Raw genomic sequence first — 18609 nt, forward strand, 5'->3', positions numbered from 1 at the left:
GCAATGATCATTATGGGAAGTGGGAAAGAAACTGACATGGGCATAAGAAAAGTTACAAAAGGGAGTGCATAGGTAGGTAGCAATAATTGAGGTTTAGCAACAATAGAAAGTTAGGAATGGCACAGGTAGAGTAGACCTGCTCAGCAATTCAAGGATAACTAACTGTTTTGGTTGGAGAGATGAAGAAAGGGTAGGGTCCAATGAGTGAGCCAGCGGAAAAGGAGAGGGCAGTCATGATGGAGAAAACAACTGGTCATTACAGAGGCCATGTTCAGAGATTAGCTACATCTTTATTTACATCTTCAAAGACATCTTCCAGGTAGCACTAGTGTTATAAGTAGTGTAACACATTGTAAATCTTCACATTTATTATTGTCATAATTAACAAAGTAAAACATATTTCCTGGGGGAAAAAATGCTTATGAAGAACTTCAGTACAAATATAGTAAACTAAACCCAAGATCTTATCTTTGTTTTCTTCTAAACTCCACTAAAATTAACTAAAGATAAAGCAATGATATAACTCTGTAATAGTAAAAACAGCAGAAGAGGATAAGGTAGCAGAGTGCAATATTCAACAAAAGTTTGAAAGAAAAAAAAAGCATAGGTAGCATTTACCTTTTCTTGAATCTGCTGTGTGCAACAAGGTGGAAAGCTATCACAAAATATTATTTTCTGCTAAGTACAGAAAAATCCAGGAATTGGCCGGGCACAGTGGCTCATGCCTGTAATCCCAGCACTTTGGGAGGTCGAGGTGGACGGATCACCTGAGGTCAGGAGTTCAAGACCAGCCTCAACATGGAGAAACCCCGTCTCTACTAAAAATAAAAATAAAAAAAATTAGCCAGGTGTTGTGGTGCATGCCTGTAATCCCAGCTACTCGGGAGGCTGAGGCAGGAGAATTGCTTGAACCTGGGAGGTGGAGGTTGTAGTAAGCTGAGATTGCGCCATCGCACTCCTGCCTGGGCAACAAGAGCAAAACTCAGTCTCAAAAAAAAAAAAGAAAAATCCAGGAATTGAAGGGTTCAGTCATATTTCAATGCAAGTAAATATTATGAGATTGTAAACAGAATATGTTGAAAATAAGAAGTTGTTGGAATACAGATCTCCTCTGCCACCCTGGGTGAAAAACAGAGTTAATTCTCTCCAAGGTTATGATCAGACAGACTAGGGACTAGGTAATGCCAGGTATCATGGAAAGCAAGAGAGACAATACGTTATTGAAAACAGACGCATTTATTGAAACTCTGAATAATAACTAGTGATGCTAAACCACTTCCCCCATTCTAGTCTTGAATCTCAGGCTGCCAGCTTTTTAATATGTTTCTTAATCCTAGGTAAAAAATTGGAGGACTTCTGTCAAGTAAAAATACCTACAGATATATTTAGAAGTGATGCAATAAACAAGTCTCCACCCATTTATTCACTGTGAAGCCTACATGTCAAGAAGCATTGTCAAAGTATAAAGATATTACAATCACCTTTTAACAATTTTTAGCAGTTCAATCTTAACTATAAATAGACATTTTCTAAATTCTTCAAGAAAGCCACTAACCTAAAAGATGAAAGCTGAAGCAAACAGGAAAACGAATAAGAAAGCATCACAAAATATAGAGAGGTGGAGATAACTTCCAAAATCAATCAATATAGTTCCAGATAGATATCTTTAAATTAAAAAGAATATACTATTTTTAAGGGACACAAGTAAGAAGGAAGAACTAAAACTGAAAGTTATGAGAGCAAACCATAATAATCAATAGAGTGTTGGAAGATAAACTTGAAGAAATCTCCCAGGAAGCTGAAAGAAAAAGAGATGGAAGCTCAATAAAAAAGTAAAGGCTCAAGTTGAGAGGTCTATTATACAACTCAAATAAGAATTCCAGAAACAGAGAAGATATATAAACATATATATATATATATTTCATTTTTTCATGAAAATGTTTCATTACTGAGACATGTTCTTTAAGAATAAAACAGCTACTGAATACCCAACATAGTAAATGAAAGATTACAGTAAGACATGCTATTATGAAATTTCAGAATGCAAAGGTTGCAAAGAAGATTCTAAAGATTTCTGAGCCACAAACAAAAGATTATGTGCAACATATCAGTAATTATAAGGCCACTGGATTTCTCAACAACTAAAAACTGTATAGTGTTCAATGCCTACATCAAAAAGTCTGAAAATCACAAATTGACAACCTAATGTCACACCTCAAGGAACTAGAGAAACAAGAACACACTAAGCCCAAAACCAGCAGAAGAAAATAACAAAGATCAGAGCAGAACTAAATGAATTTGAAACAAAAATTACAAAAAATCAATGAAACAAAAATTAGATATGGGAAAAGACAAATAAAGTTGATAGACTATTAGCTAAATTAATCAAGAAAAGATGAGAGGATTCAAATAAGCCTGATTAGAAATGAAACTGAAGATATTACAACTGACACCACAAAAATACAAAAGTTCATTTGAAATTACTATGAACACCTCTTTGCACAGGAATTAGAATATCTAGAAAAAATTAATAAATGCTGGAAGCCTACAGCCCTCCTAGATTAAATTTGGCAGAAATAGAAACCCTACATAGACCAATAAAAATCAGTGAGACTGAATCAGTAAGAAATACAAATTCCCAACAAAAAATGTTTAGGACCACACATATGCACAGCTGAATTCTACCAGACATCTGAAGAAGAATTGATACCCATCCTATTGAAAACATTCCAAAAGACTGAGAAAGAGAATCCTCCCTAACTCATTCTATGAAGTCAGTATCACCCTGATACCAAAACCAGGGAAGAATATAACAACAACAAAAAACCTACAGACTAATATCCCTGATAAACATAGATGCAAAAACCCTCAACAAAATACTAGCTAACAAAATCAAATAGCATATCAGAAGGATAATATACCATTATCGAGTGAGTCTCATTCAAATGATGGAGGGGTGGTTTAACATGTAAGAATCAATAGAGGTCAGATTAAGATGGCAGATAGGAGGCAGGACTAGCTTGCAGTTCCTGCTCTGACAGACAGAGCAGTGTGTGGAGACTCACATCATGAACTTTTCCTCAAAGAACTACCACGGGAATATACCAGGAAAGCCGAGAGAACCCATAGATTTTTTGAAGGAACTAGATTGCCCCTGCAGGCTCCCTGAGATGCCCAGAAAACTGTGAGTCTGCTTGCTTTTGCAATAGGGAGGCCCATGGTCTGGGAAAAGTTCTCAGCCCTGGTCAACAGCTGCTTGGAAATAGACTCAGTGTTGTTGTGGGAGGAAGAACAGTGGGAGTGAGGCCAGCCTTTTGAACTGTGGGCAGCATGGAAGCAGGGTAGTCCTGTGACTGCCTGCTTTCCCCCATTTCCCTGGCAACCTGTATGACTCCACAGAGGCAGCCATAATCTCCCTGAGAATATAACTCCATTGAACTGGGAACCACAACCCTAAAGTCCACAGCAGCTGCAGCAAGCCCTGCCAAAGGAGAGGCTGAGATCAGACATACCTATCCCTGCCCCCACCTGGTGATCTTTCTCTACCTGCCCTAATAGCCGAAGACAAAGGTTATAATTTCTTTGGAGTTCTATGGCCCTGCCCACGACCTGAGAAACCTGAATACTTAACCAGGTGTCCCTAGGGTCTCCCTATAGGGCCACAGCTGATGCATTCTTGAAAGCACAACCTCCTGGCTGGAGGTCAACCAACACAACACCAGTGCACTAAACAAAAATACAACCAAGGACCTCACAGTGTCCACTTCACTCCCCTGCTACCTCCGCTGGAGCAGGTGCTACTATCCGTGGCTGCAAGACCTGAAGACAGATCACATCACAGGACTCTGAAGACACTCCCCAGTACCATCCCAGAGCCCAGTAGCTCCACTGGGTGGCTAGATCCAGAAGAGCAGAAACAATCACTACAATTTGGCTCTCAGGAAGCCCCATTCCTAGAAGGGGGAGAACACCACATCAAGGGAGCACACCACAGGGCAAAAGAATCTGAACAGCAGCCCTTGAATCCCAGATCTTCCCTCTGACATAGTCTACACTAATGAGAAGGAACCAGTAAAACAATTCTGGTAATATTGTGACGCCTAAGATTCTTGCCTAGCCACACCAAAGAATTGGTGTGGTGGCTGACCACGACGAGTGATAGAGACACAGACCGAGGAGAGAAAATCTGTAGGCTTTATTGAGCAGAGTAAAAGTACAAAGCTTCCACAGCACTGGCTACCTGGTCCCGAACAGGTAGCCAGAGTTTGGTTATGTGATTGCCTTTTAAACTCTTTAAGGCGGGAAATATGTGTGGTGAGAAGATGTTACCAGAGCGAGAAACAAAGGCAATTGATGATTTGTGACATGTCTTAGATCTTGAGGAAAACCGGAATTGCAACTTAGGTTTATCTACTTTATGACCTTGCAGTGGCAAGGCAAAAGAGACAGGACTTTAGAAAGTGTGTTCACAAGGAATTGGAATTGGGAGGACAGATAAGGTCTGCTGATAACAGAAAAACAGGCAGTTAACATTCCTTTTAACTTTAGTTTTGGGAGATGGGGAAGGGAGAGAGGGAGAGAAGGACACAGGGAAATTTACAGCAAAATTTTCGGCTGTTTATAACTTTCTTGGGGAAGAAAACATGCACAAATCCTTGTGCTAGGAATATTTTAAGCATATATCTTCAATATTATTCATCCAGGACCGAAGTAAGTCCTGATGCAGGAAATGAGTAAGTTTCACAGCTTTCTGAGCCCCTACTCAACCCCAGAAGCCCAGCTGGCACCTCCTCTCAATATGACAAAACAAGGTTCTTTAACACTCCCAAAAGATTACACCAGCTCACCAGCAATGGATCCAAACCAAAATGAAATCTCTGAATTGCCAGAAAATTCCAAAGGTTGATTATTAAGTGAATTAAGAAGGCACCACAGAAAGGTGAAGTCCAACTTAAATAAATCAAAAACATGATACAAGATATTAAAGAAAAATTCTTCAGTGAAATAGAGAGATAAATAAAAAGCAGTTACAAGTTCTGGAAGTCAAGGCCACACTTAGAGAAATGCAAAATGCACTGGAAAGTTTCAGCCATAGAATTGAACAAGCAGAAGAAAGAATTTCAGAGCTCAAAGACAAGGCTTTCAAATTAACCCAATCCATAAAAGACAAAGAAAAAAAATAATTTTCAAGAAATTTAGTTCTATGTTAAAAGTCCAAACCTAAGAATAATTGGTGTTCCTGAGGAAGAAGAGAAATCTAAGTTTGGAAAACATATTTGAGTGAATAATCAAGGAAAACTTCCCTGGCCTTGCTAGAGATCCAGACACAAAATACAAGAAGCTCAGGAAATTCATTGCAAAAAAACATCATTGCCTAGGAAAATAGTCAAGACAAAGGAACAAATCTTAAGAGCTGTGAGGCAAAAGCATCAGGTAACCTGTAAAAGAAAACCTATCAGATTAACAGCAGATTTCTCAGCAGAAAGCCTACAAGCTAGAAGGGATTGGGGTCCTATTTTTGGCCTAGTTAAACAAAACAATTATCAGCCAAGAATTTTGTATCCAGTGAAACTAACATTGAAGGAAACATACAGTCTCTTCCAGAGAAACAAATGCTGAGAGAATTTGCTACTACCAAGCCAGCAGTATAAGAACTGCTAAAAGGAGCTTTAAATCTTGAAACAAATCCTCAAAATACACCAAAATAGGATCTCTTTAATGCATAAATCTCACAGGACCTATGTAACAATAACACAATGAAAAAACACAAGGCATTCTGGCAACAAATAGCACAACAAATAAAATAGTACCTCACATCTCAATACTAACATTGAATGTAAATGACCTAAATTTACATTCACATGTAATTTTGTGAGCATTCACATCTCAATACTAACATTGAATGTAATGGCCTAAATGCTCCACTTAAAAGATATAGAATGGCAGAAAGGATAAGAATTCACCAACTAAGTTTCTGCTGTCTTCAAGAGACTCACCTAACATATAAGGACTCATATAAACTTAAGGTAAAGAGATGTAAAAAAATATTCCATGCAAATGGACACCAAAAGCGAGCAGGAGTGGCTATTCTTATATCAGACAAAAAAAAAAAAAACCTTAAAGCAACAGCAGTTAGAAAAGACAAAGAGGTACATTATATAACGATAAAAATACTATTTCGACAGAAAAATATCACAATTCTAAATACATATGCACCTAACACTGGAGCTCCAAAATTTATAAAACAATTACTACTAGACCTAAGAAATGAGATAGACAGCAACACAATAATAGTAGAGGATTTTAATATTCCACTGACAGCACTAGACAGGTCATCAAAACAGAAAGTCAACAAAGTAAAAGCAGGCTTAAACTATACCCTACAAAAAATAGACTTAACAGATATTTACAGAACATTCTACCCAACAACTGCAGAATATGCATTATATACAACAGCACATGGAAAATTCTCCAAGACAGAAAACACAATAGGTTGCTATATTAGTCTTTTCACACGGCTGATAAAGACATACTCAAGACTGGGCAATTTACAAAAGAAAGAGATCTAATGGCCTCACAGTTCCATGTGGCTAGGGAGACCTCACAATCATGGTGGAAGGTGAAAAGCACATCTTACATTGGGGCAGACAAGAGAAGAGCACTTGTGTAGGGAAATTCCCATTTGTAAAACCATCAGATCTCATGAGACCCACTGACTATCATGAGAACAGCATGGGAAAGACTCGCCGCCATGATTAAATCACCTCCCACCAGTTCCCTCCCATGGAATGTGGGAATTGTGGGAGTTACAATTCAAGATGAGATTTGGTTGGGTAGGTACATAGCCAAACCATATCAGCCACAAAACAAGTCTCAATAAATTGAAGAAAATTGAAATCACATCAAATACTCTCTCAGACCACAGTGGAATAAAATGGGAAATCAACTCCAAAAGGAAAGCTCAAAACCATGGAAATACATGGTAATTAAATAACCTGCTCCTGAATGATCATTGGGTTAACAATGTAATTAATATAGAAGTTAAAAAATTATTTGATGTGAATGATAAAGTGACACAACATATCAAAACCCCTGGGATACAGCAAAAGTAGGATGTACCAATCCTACTAACACTATTCCAAAAGATAGAGAAAGGAGAAATACTCCTTAAATCATTCAATGAAGCCAGTATTACCCTAATACGAAAACCAGGAAAGGACATAACAAAACAAGAAAACTACAGACCAATATCCCTGATGAACATGAATGCTAACATCCTCAAAAAAATGCTAGCTAATCAAATCCAATAGAATATAAAAGGATAATCCACTATGATCAAGTGGGTTATATGCCAAGGATGCACGGATGGTTTAACATATGTAAGTCAATAAATGTTTTACACCAAATAAACAGAATTAAAAACAAAAGACACATGATTATCTCAATAGATGCAGAGAAAGCATTTGACAAAATCCAGCACCGCTTTATGATTAAAACCCTCAGGAAAATCGGCATAGAAGGGAAATACTTTAAGGTAATAAAAACCATCTAAACAAACTCACAGCAAACATTATACTGAATAAAGAAGAGTTGAAGGCATTTCCCTTGAGAACTGGAATAAGACAAGGATGCCCACTTTCACCACTTCAATTCAACATAGTACTGGATGTCCTAGCCAGAGCAATCAGACAAGAGAAAGAAATAAATGGCATCCAAATCAGTAAACAGGAAGTTAAACTGTTGCTGTTTGCTGATGATATAATTATATACCTAGAAAATCCTAAAGACTCAACCATAAAGCTCCTAGAACTGGTAAATGAATTCAGCAAAATTTAAGGATACCAAATTAATGTACACAAATCAGTTGCTCTGCTGTACACTAATAGTGATTAAGCTGAGAATCAAATCAAGAACTCAACCCCTTTCATAATAGCTGAAAAAATATTAAATACTTAGGAATTTACCTAACCAAGGACATGAAAGACCTTTACAAGGAAAACTACAAAACACTGGTGAAAGAAATCATAGATGACACAAACAAATGAAAACACATCCCATTCTCATGTATTGGAAGAATCAATACTGTGAAAATGGTCGTACTGCCCAAAGCAGCATACAGATTCAATGCAATTCCCATCAAATTTCCACCATCATTCTTCACAAAACTAGAAAAAAAAAACCTATAATTTATCTGAAACAAAAAAAGGGCCCACATAGCCAAAGCAAAACTAAGCAAAAAGAATAAATCTGGAGGCATCACGTTACCTGACTTCAAACTATACCATAAGGCCATAGCCATCAAAACAGCATGGTACTGGTATAAAAGTAGGCACATAGACCAATGGTACAGAATAGAGAACTCAGAAGTAAAGCCAAATACTTACAGACAACTGATATTTGACAAAGTAGACAGCAACATAAAGTGGAGAAAGAACATACTATTCAACAAATTGTGCTGAGATAATTGGCAAGCCACATGGAAAAGAATGAAACTGGATCTTCATCTCTCATTCTGTACAAAAATCAACTGACGATGGATCAAAGACTTAAATCTATGGCCTGAAACCCTAAAGATTCTAGAAGATAACATCAGAAAAAAACCCTTCTAGATATTGGTTTAGGCTAAGACTTCATGACCAAGAACCCAAAAGCAAATGCAACAAAAGCAAAGATAAAAAGATGGGACTTAATAAACTAAAAAGCTTCTGCACAGCAAAAGAAAGAATCAGCAGAGTTAACAGACAACCCACAGAGTGGGAGAAAATCTTCACAATCTATATATCCAACAAAGGACTAACATCCAAAATTTACAAAGAACTCAAATCAACAAGAAAAAAAACAAACATTTCCATCAAAAAGTGGACTAAGGACATTAATAGTCAATTCTCAAAAGAAGATATAGAAATGACTAACAAGCATATGGCAAAATGCTCAACATCACTAATGATCAGAGAAATGCAAATCAATAACACAATGCGATACCACCACCTTACTCCTGCAAGAATAGCCATAATCAAAAAATCAAAAAATAATAGATGTTGGTAGGGATGCATTGAAAAAGGAACATTTTTACACTGTTGGTGGGAATGTAAACTAGTACAACCACTATGGAAAACAGTGTGGAAAGTCCTTAAAGAACTAAAAGTAGATCTACCATTGGAACCAGCAATACCACTACTAGGTATCTACCCAGAGGAAAAGAGGTCGTTATACAAAAAAGGTGTTAATACTTGCACACATTATTTATAGCAGAACAATTTTCAATTGTAAAAATATAGAACCAGCCTAAATGCCCATCAATCAATGAGTGAATAAAGAAAATGTGGTATATCTATACCATGGAATGCTATTCAGCCATAAAAAGGAATGAAATAATGGTATTAGCAGTAACCTGAATGAAATTTGGGAGTATTATTGTAAGTGAAGTAACTCAGAAATATAAAACCAGACTTTGTATGTTCTCACTCATACATGGGAGCTAAGCTATGAGATGCAAAGGTATAAGAATGATACATCGGACTTTGGGGACTCAGGGGAAGGTACGTGAGTTGGCAAGGGATACAAGACTACACATTAGTTACAGTGTACACTGCTCAGGTGATGGGTGGATGAAAATCTCAGAAATCACCATTAAAGAACTTATCCATGTAACCAAGTACTACCTGTTTCCCAAAAACTTATTAAAATAAAAATAAACAAAAGTTTAAAAAACATGAGTCAATAAATGTGATACATCACATTAACAGAATTAAAAACAAAAAACATATGATTATTTCAATTAATGCAGAAAAAGCATTCAATGTAATTCAGCATCTCTTTGTGATAAAAACCCTCTACAAACTAAGCAAAGATGAGACTTACCTCAAGACAATAAAAAGTCACATATGTCATACCCATAGGCAATATTATACCGAATGGGGAAAAGTTGAATTCATTCCCTTTGATAACTGGAACAACAAAAGGATACCAACTTTCACCACTTCTATTCAGCATAATACTGGAAGTCCTAGCCAGAGCAACCAGGTAAGAGAAGAAAATTAAAGGCTTCTAAATTGGAAAAGAGGAAGTCAAACTATCATTGTTCACCAATGTATATGATTATAAACTCCTAGATTTTATAAACGAATTCAGTAAAGTCTCAGGTTACAAAATCAATGTAAACAAATCAGTAGCATTGCTATACACCAACAATAACCAAGCTGAGAATCAAATCAAGAACACAGTCTCTTTTTTAACTGTAAAAAAAAAATACTAGAAATATTCTTAACCAAGGAGGTGAGAAATCTGTACAAGGAGAATCACAAAACACCACTGAAAAAAATCATAGATGACTCAAACAAGTTGAAACACATTCCATGCTCAAGGATTGGAAGAATCAATATTGTGAAAATGACCACATTGCCCAAAGCGATCTACAGATACAATGCAATTCCCATCAAAATACCAACATCATTTTTCACGGTTAGAAAAAAATCCTAAAATTAATATGGAACCACAAAAGAGCCCAAAGAGTCAAAACAATCCTAAGCAAAAAGAAAATATCTAGAGGCATCATATTACCAGACTTCTAATTATACTACAAGGCTATAGTTACCAAAACAGCACAGTACTGGTATGAAAGTAGACACATAGACCAATGGAACAGAATAGAGAACCCAGAAATGAAGCCAAATACTAACAACCAACTGTTCTTTGACAAAGCATACAAAAAACATAAATTGGGGGAAAGAACACTCTATATATTAAATGATGCTGGGAAAACTGGATAGCCTTATATAGAAAAATGAAACGATCCTTATCTTTGACCTTATACAAAAATCAACTCAAGATAGATCAAAGACTTAAATCTAAGGCCTGAAACCATAAAAATTCTAGACAATAACCTAGGAAAAACTCTTCTTCTGGACATTGGCCTAGGCAGATAATTTATAACTAAGACCCCCAAAGCAAACACACTTAAAGCAAAAATAAATAAATGGTACCTAATTAAACTAAAAAGTTTCTGCACAGTAAAAGAAATAATCATCAAACAGACAACCCACAGAATGGGAGAAAATATTTGCAAATGATGCATCTGACAAAGGACTGATATCCAGAATCTACAATGAACAAAAACAAACCAGCAAGGAAAAAATAAGTAATCCCTTTAAAGTGAGCAAATAACATGAATAGACATTTCTAAAAAGAGGATACATAAATGGCCAACAAACATGAAAAAAAACTCTCAACATTAGTAATCATCAAGGAAATAAAAGTGAAACCACAGTGAGATACCAGCTTACTCTTGCAAGAATGGGTATTATTAAAAAGTAAAAAAAAAAAAAAAAAAAAAAATAGATGTTGGCATGGACGTTGTGAATAAGTAATGCTTATACACTGCTGATGGGAATAAAAATTGGTACAATCTCTATGGAAAACAGTATGGTCATTTCTTTCTTTCTTTCTTTCTTTTTTTTGACAGTCTTGTACTTTCGCCCAGGCTGGAGTGCAGTGGCATGATCTTGGCTCACTGCAAGCTCCGCCTCCTGAGTTCACGCCATTCTCCTGCCTCAGCCTCCTGAGTAGCTGGGACTACAGGCGCCCACCACCACTCCCGGCGCCCACCACCACTCCCGGCGCCCACCACCACTCCCAGCTAATTTTTTGTACTTTTAGTAGAGACGGGGTTTCACCGTGTGTTAGCCAGGATGGTCTCGATCTCCTGACCTCGTTATCCGCCCGCCTCGGCCTCCCAAAGTGCTGGGATTACAGGCGTGAGCCACTGCGCCTGGCCATTTCTTAGAGAACTAAAAGTATAACTACTATTCCATCCAGCAATTCCACTACTGAGTATCTACCCAGAAGAAAATAAGTCATTATATCAAAAAGACACATGCATGAGCATGTTTATTGCACCACAATTCACAATTGCAACGATACAGAACCAAGCAAAGTGCCTATCAACCAATCAGTCAATAGAGAAAATGTGGTATATACATAAACATATACCATGGAATACTAATCAGCCATAAGAAAGAATGAAATAATGTTTTTTGCAGCACCTTGATAGAGCTGGAGGCCATTATTCTAAGTGAGGTAATTCAGAAATGGAAAAGCAAATATTATATGTTCTCACTTGTAAGAAGGAGCTAAGTGATATAATGGACTTTGATGACTCAGAGGCAGGAGGGTGGGAAAGGAACGAAGAAAAAAACTACATATTGAATACAATGTATACTAATAGGGTGACAGGTACACTAAAATCTCAGACTTCACCACTACACAATTCATCCATGTAACCAAAAACCATGTGTACCCCCAAAGCTATTGAAATAAAAATATACTGTAAGTACATATGTAGTATATAAATATAAAAATTAAAAACTGAAAGAAACTTAAGTATTGCCTTCCAAGTTCTAAAGGAAAATTATTTCAACACTCTGAAATTTCATTCCCAGCCAAACTATCGGTCAAATATAGAAGCACGATTACATTACCAAATAGAAATTGTTTTAAGATATTTACATCCTATGTGTTTTTTGACATAAAGCAAATAAATGATGTGCTTTACCAACACAATGCAGCAAACTAATAAATTGAAAGAAGAAAAATCAACTAACTATCTTGAATAGGAGATAATTTTTCTAAAAATCCAGGATAATGATATAAAGAAGTTCCAGGACAACAGCCATGAATAATCCCAACCAGTTTATAAGAATACAGGAAGAATTCCAAAAGATGACCACAAGAAAAAACATAAAACAGATAAGTTATTGTATCTGATCATTTAGAGAGAAGGCTTGTATGTCTATCATAGAATTTATGAGGATTAGACTCATTAAAAGTTAAGAAGCAAACACAACAATTATTAGATTCAAGAAAAAATATGAGTAATAAAGGAAATGTAATCACAGTAAACCACACGGTTCAACAGTAAACTTATTATTTAGTTATAATAAACAAAATCCTGAGCATTCAAAGTTTATTACATAAATATATTGATAAGGTTGGTGGAGGAGGAAGCGTTTTTGATAGTTGGAGGAAATATAAGGAAGCTAAATCCTACTACGATATTATGAGAAGTCAATAATCAACAATAACAACAACAAAGTAAAGAAATAACAAGTTAAATAAATTATATGGAAGTAACCATAAAGAAAAAGAGCTTAAAAAGTTGAAAGTGCCTGGATAAGGGGGTGAGAAAAGTGAATCTTTTTAAAATCTTTTCTGCTTACAGTATTATTTAAAATTTCAAATTATAAAAGGTTTTAAATTGATAGAAATCAATGTTTAATTTACAAAAAAAAGTTGAAGATAGAAAAGAAAACATTATTTCTAATTCCCTGCTCATTGATAACAGCAGTAAATATTTTGATATAAATCCTTTTGGTCAATTTTGTTCAATGTGTGGATGTTGTTATATATCTACAAAACAACTTTATATATATGTGTATATATATATATATATATATATATATATATATGGAGAGAGAGAGAGACAAAGTGACAACAGTATACAATATATTTTTAAAATCAGAATATTATGATGCATTTTATATCATACAAATTTATTCTGCATTTGCATTGATTGCATATCTTTCCATTGCAGGATTGTCCAACAATTTATTTAATTGTCCGCTATTTTTGGAAATGTGGGTCTCTTTCAATTACTCATTATAAACAACATTACTACAAATATCCTATTAGCTTTATGTTTGCAAATAATCTAGATAATTTCTTTAGAATTAAATTTCTACAATTTTCCAAAAATTATTATACTTGTTGGTTTATTGGCTCAAAGGGTATATGATATGATAAAACATATATTTATTCTTTATCTCTGTTCTCTAGCATACAACTCCTAAAATTCTTAGAATCTCAAAAGTGATGTCCTTTCATATGCTAATGAGTTTACTGGTGGCTAACAGCTCCTAGATAGCTTCAGGATGAGGATCGGTCAGTGGAAAGATCTTGGCATGATTACAGGGTTGGGACTTTCAGCCTAACATCTGGGTAGGGGAGAGAGGATTAAAGGGTAAGTTGATCACCAATGCTGATTACTTTATCAGTCATGCCTATGCAGTGAAGCCATGTATAGAGCATCTTTGACATCAGTAACTCCATCTTAAAAATGACTCCACTTTGTATTTCATAGAAACATGATTTTTTTCTTCCTCTGAGGGTGTAAGCCAGTGTTTCTCTTTTTTTTTTTTTATCATTACTCTCCCAAGAAGCTTTTTTAGCCGTTTTATCCTAATCACCTCCTCATATAATTTTAACAACACAAACATTCTGTATATATGTATATATTTCATATACATGAGATTTTTTAATGTATAAAGCTTAGATATACATATTTCTTATATATACCTATGTATGTACATATGCATATACATATGAAATATGTATGTCTATGCTTTACACATTAAAAGAATGAGATTAAATGCCCCAACCAATCTGTCAACCTCTTATGGGTTATATCACCCCTGTTGAGAATGTATGTTGTAAATATTCTTTGATTTTTTTGTACATTACCAAATTCTCCTTTTGAAAGATGTTACCAATTTTAATTTTCATCATCAACATAAGGAGACATGTTTCCCTACCTCCCCAGAAAACATGGTGTTTGAAAATAAGTATGTAAATTTTCTTAAAATGAGAAATGCAATTTCTCAATGCAAATCTTAAAATTACATTAGTTTGCTTGTAAACATTTCTTAGTAACAAATGCCAGGAGTACAAATATTTATTTGTTTCAGACTTTGTCCTACTATTATGAGACAATGGCTTATTGCAAACTTTCAAGCAATTTACATTTAGAAAGTATGCTTCTGTCACCACGGTTCCCACTATAATTTAGGCTGTTTTTAAGTCAATTTGTTATTGATTCAACCAGAACAGTCAATTATATCCTGTACATCTTCAGTTCTCAAATTATTGACCTGGTCAAGTCAATTTGTAATTAGACAACTTCTAAAAAGTTATTTCTCTCCATGACTGTTATGCAGCTTTTGAACTTCTGAATTCTTCCAAACTTGGTGATTATCTTCGTCTGATACTGTTTTTACCTACAGCAATTACATGTTATAGAAGTACATCTTGTCTTTGTAAAAGAATTCAAAGAATTGCTTAGAACACTTTAACACTGGACAGGGTTTGTTAGCTCAGTATTAGGTAAGAACCATATAAAACTGTCATTTTTGAAGTCAGATGATTAAATATTAACAATTCCATAGGATTCAATCTAAAAGTTTAGTCTCCTTTTATGTACCTTAGAAAAGAAATGAGCATTTATAAAGTATTGGGACTACTTATGCCTTACCACATGGACTTTAAATATTCTACTGAAATGTATAGTTTTTATAAAGAAGCAACACTTAAGCTGACCTAGCCATAGAAGACTTGATATTCTATTTATATTTGATTAATACAAACACCTCACAGCCTCCTTCTCCCACATCAGGAAAGCAGTCACCGTCCTGACCTTGTACAGGGAGTAGAGTATTAGAGCAGGAGTCAGGGGACCTGAATTGCATTCCATACTTTTCCATTTCCTGCCCATGTGAATTTGAGTGAGGCATCACCGCTCACTCATTCTTCAGGTCCCAGGAACAGTTTAGCCATAAACTCTTTACTAAGGTCAAAATCTCCATAACACTCTCATTTGCTCTCTCATTTGTAAAAGCATTTATCGTACTAAAAATCATATAATTAATGTCTATTTTCCTCACTAAATAGGCATGATGGCAGGGAGATGTTTGTCTTATTTATTCTTTTATCCCTGATATCTAACACAATACCTGATACATATTAATTGACCAATGTGGCCGGGCACAGTGGCTCATGCCTGTAATTTCAGCACTTTGGGAAGCTGAAGTGGGAAGATTGCTTGAGCCCAGGAGTTCATGACCAAACAGGGCAACATGGTGAAACCCCTCTCTCCAAAAATAAAAATAAAATATACACTAGCCAAGCATGGTGGTACATGCCTGTAGTTCCAGCTACTTGGGAATCTGAGGTGGGAGAATTGCTTGAGTGCTAAAGTTCAAGGCTGTAGTGAGGTATGATCACACAGCTGCACTCCAACCTGGGCAACAGACAGAGACTCCATCTCAAAAAATAAAAAAATATGTAAATTGAGACCAATGTACATTTGTTAGATGAATAAGTGAATAAAATAAACCTACTAGTTCAAAGCTTCAGTTTTATCATTTGTAAAGGGCATTTAGTACCTGTGTTGCCTGTCACAGGGTTGCTATGTTGTTAACATGAGGTGGCTAGGTAGATTCAAATGAGATGGAGTATGCATATTTCACCTCTCCATGAGACCTCTCCTCAAACCCAAGAGGGGTAATGTATGTAAAAGTGTTTTATATGCTAAATAGCTCTTTACAGGCAAGATTTAACATTATCTTCATAAAAGTAAAAACTTCATTATATCCATGACAAAGATTTGCTTAAATCTTCATTCCACTAGACTAGGTTTCTTGTGGCTGCCTATAACTTTGCTTTCTCCCAATTTATCACATGTACCATTTCATGCCAGTCCCCTAACCTGTACCCCTTTTGGTGATTTTTTTTCCCTCTCCCTGGGAACACATCCAAATCATAAAAACCCTGTATCAACTAGAGTTCAGGCAAACAAAAACTAGAAGCTACTCTATGTATTTCAAGCAGAAAGGGTTTAATACAGGGAATTTGAGGCTTACACAGCCACTTGAACAGCTGGAGAACAAAGATCAGAAAAAAGTTCACCAAAATCTTAGCTGCCTATAGCATCAAAGTAAGTGATTCCCAAAAACTATCTAGGAAGGTATTAGAAATGTCAACAACTTCCAGGAAGCAACCACCAAAGTCCCCAGTGGCACACAATACTAGTGATTTATAGGATCTTGTCAGAGAAGCTACTGAAAAACTCATGCAGTTGCTCACCAATCTGCCTATAATTTCTCCACGATATGATGGCTTCTTCTTCTAATAAGCCTTGAAACACCATGAAGACAGAAATAAAACGTTTGCAAGTGGATCAGTTATGGTTCCACTCCCACCTCTACCTCTTGTTTTCTAGATCTCTATATTTTGGCTTTGGGAGAAATGATTTCATATGTAGGTCGCTGGGTCAGAGTACTATAAACAGCATATAAGGATAACGTCACAGCCCTGCAAAGTGTTATTACTCCACCTGAGCTGTAACTACATCTTCAAAAGTTATTTTGGTGGGAAAGAATATATATAAAACCTATGAATCTTATAGGCCTAGACCTAAGGTCTGCATCTGTTCCATCAATGTTATTTGGAATGCTGACAGAGAATAAAATATGGTGATGCTGGCCAGAAAATAAAAAAAAAAAAAAAAAGCACGTGTGCAAAGGAAAATCCTTCTTCTGAGTAAAAAGCTATTCCAGAGAAAACAAATTGATTCCCCTTCTATGGTGAAAGGCATCTTATGTTATCAATCTGCTATTATATGGCTATCTGGTTCTCCTCTAAATCCCAGGAAAATGTGTAGCCATGGACTCCATTGTTGGCTGATTGGGCATTCAGCTACGGCAATATCAGCCTATGTTATATCAGCCTATGTTGTTCCCTCATACATAATCTTCCTTGCTTCCATCATAAGCATATCCACCAACTGAGTGCTCTTGTCCAACTGACAAGAAAGTCACCTTTCCTCATAAATCCATTGAGGAAGCACTGGGATGGCTGGAGAAGGAGGCTTACTGACACCCACAAAATAGGACATCTGATCTACATCATTATTGAGTGCCTTCTTTGCAATGGATGCCCTCTGATTAGCATTTCTATTGACAAATATATATTGTCACAATTCATGATCATTTCCCCAGGCCTCCTTGTCTTCAACTTTTCCACCATGTTTCTTCCAACTGCCTGGAAGATGGTGTTCTGGCTAAAGCATTAGCTACTATGAATTTGTGTAGATCTTTACCTCTGGCCACCTTTCCTTACAGGCAAAGAAAAAGACTAAGTGTGCTGCTTGAAATTCTGTTTACTAGGGGGATTTTCTTTCCCCACTAACCTTCAGAACCACCCTGATGAAGCTATGCTGCAGCATTTCACTTTCAAATGATGCTCACATGTCATATGGGACTATCTGCATGAATATTTTCTTCCTTTATATGTTGTTTAGAGGGAACTTCACATGAAACTAAAGTGTGTCCAGAAGACAGATGACAATGCAGCAAGAGCGACTGAAGTGGAAGTATTAGCCACTTGCTCAGGCAACTTACTACTAGGTATATCGACTTGATCTTCATTTAGAAGAGGCTATTCTGACCTGCCCTAGATTACTGTTTTCCAAGAAAAACTGCCAAATTCATATAGAGTATGCAAACAATTTCATATTACACTCATATTTTAGATACTATTGCTTGCTGTGTCTAATACTGATCATGTTAGTTTTCTGGGTCTGCTGTAAAATATTATCACAAACTAGGTGGCTTAAAACAACAGAAATTTATTATCTCAGAGTTCTAGAGGTTACGTCTGAAGTCAAGGAGGCATCAAACTAATGCTTATTTTTTAATTTTCTTAATAATATCATTCAAAAGAATAGATGTTCTTAATACTGATAATTTCCAATCTACCAACTTGCTCTTTCATAGTTCATGT

This window comes from Pongo abelii, chromosome 9 (genome assembly GCF_028885655.2).
Source record: "Pongo abelii isolate AG06213 chromosome 9, NHGRI_mPonAbe1-v2.0_pri, whole genome shotgun sequence".
In the NCBI taxonomy this organism is placed as follows: domain Eukaryota; kingdom Metazoa; phylum Chordata; class Mammalia; order Primates; family Hominidae; genus Pongo; species Pongo abelii.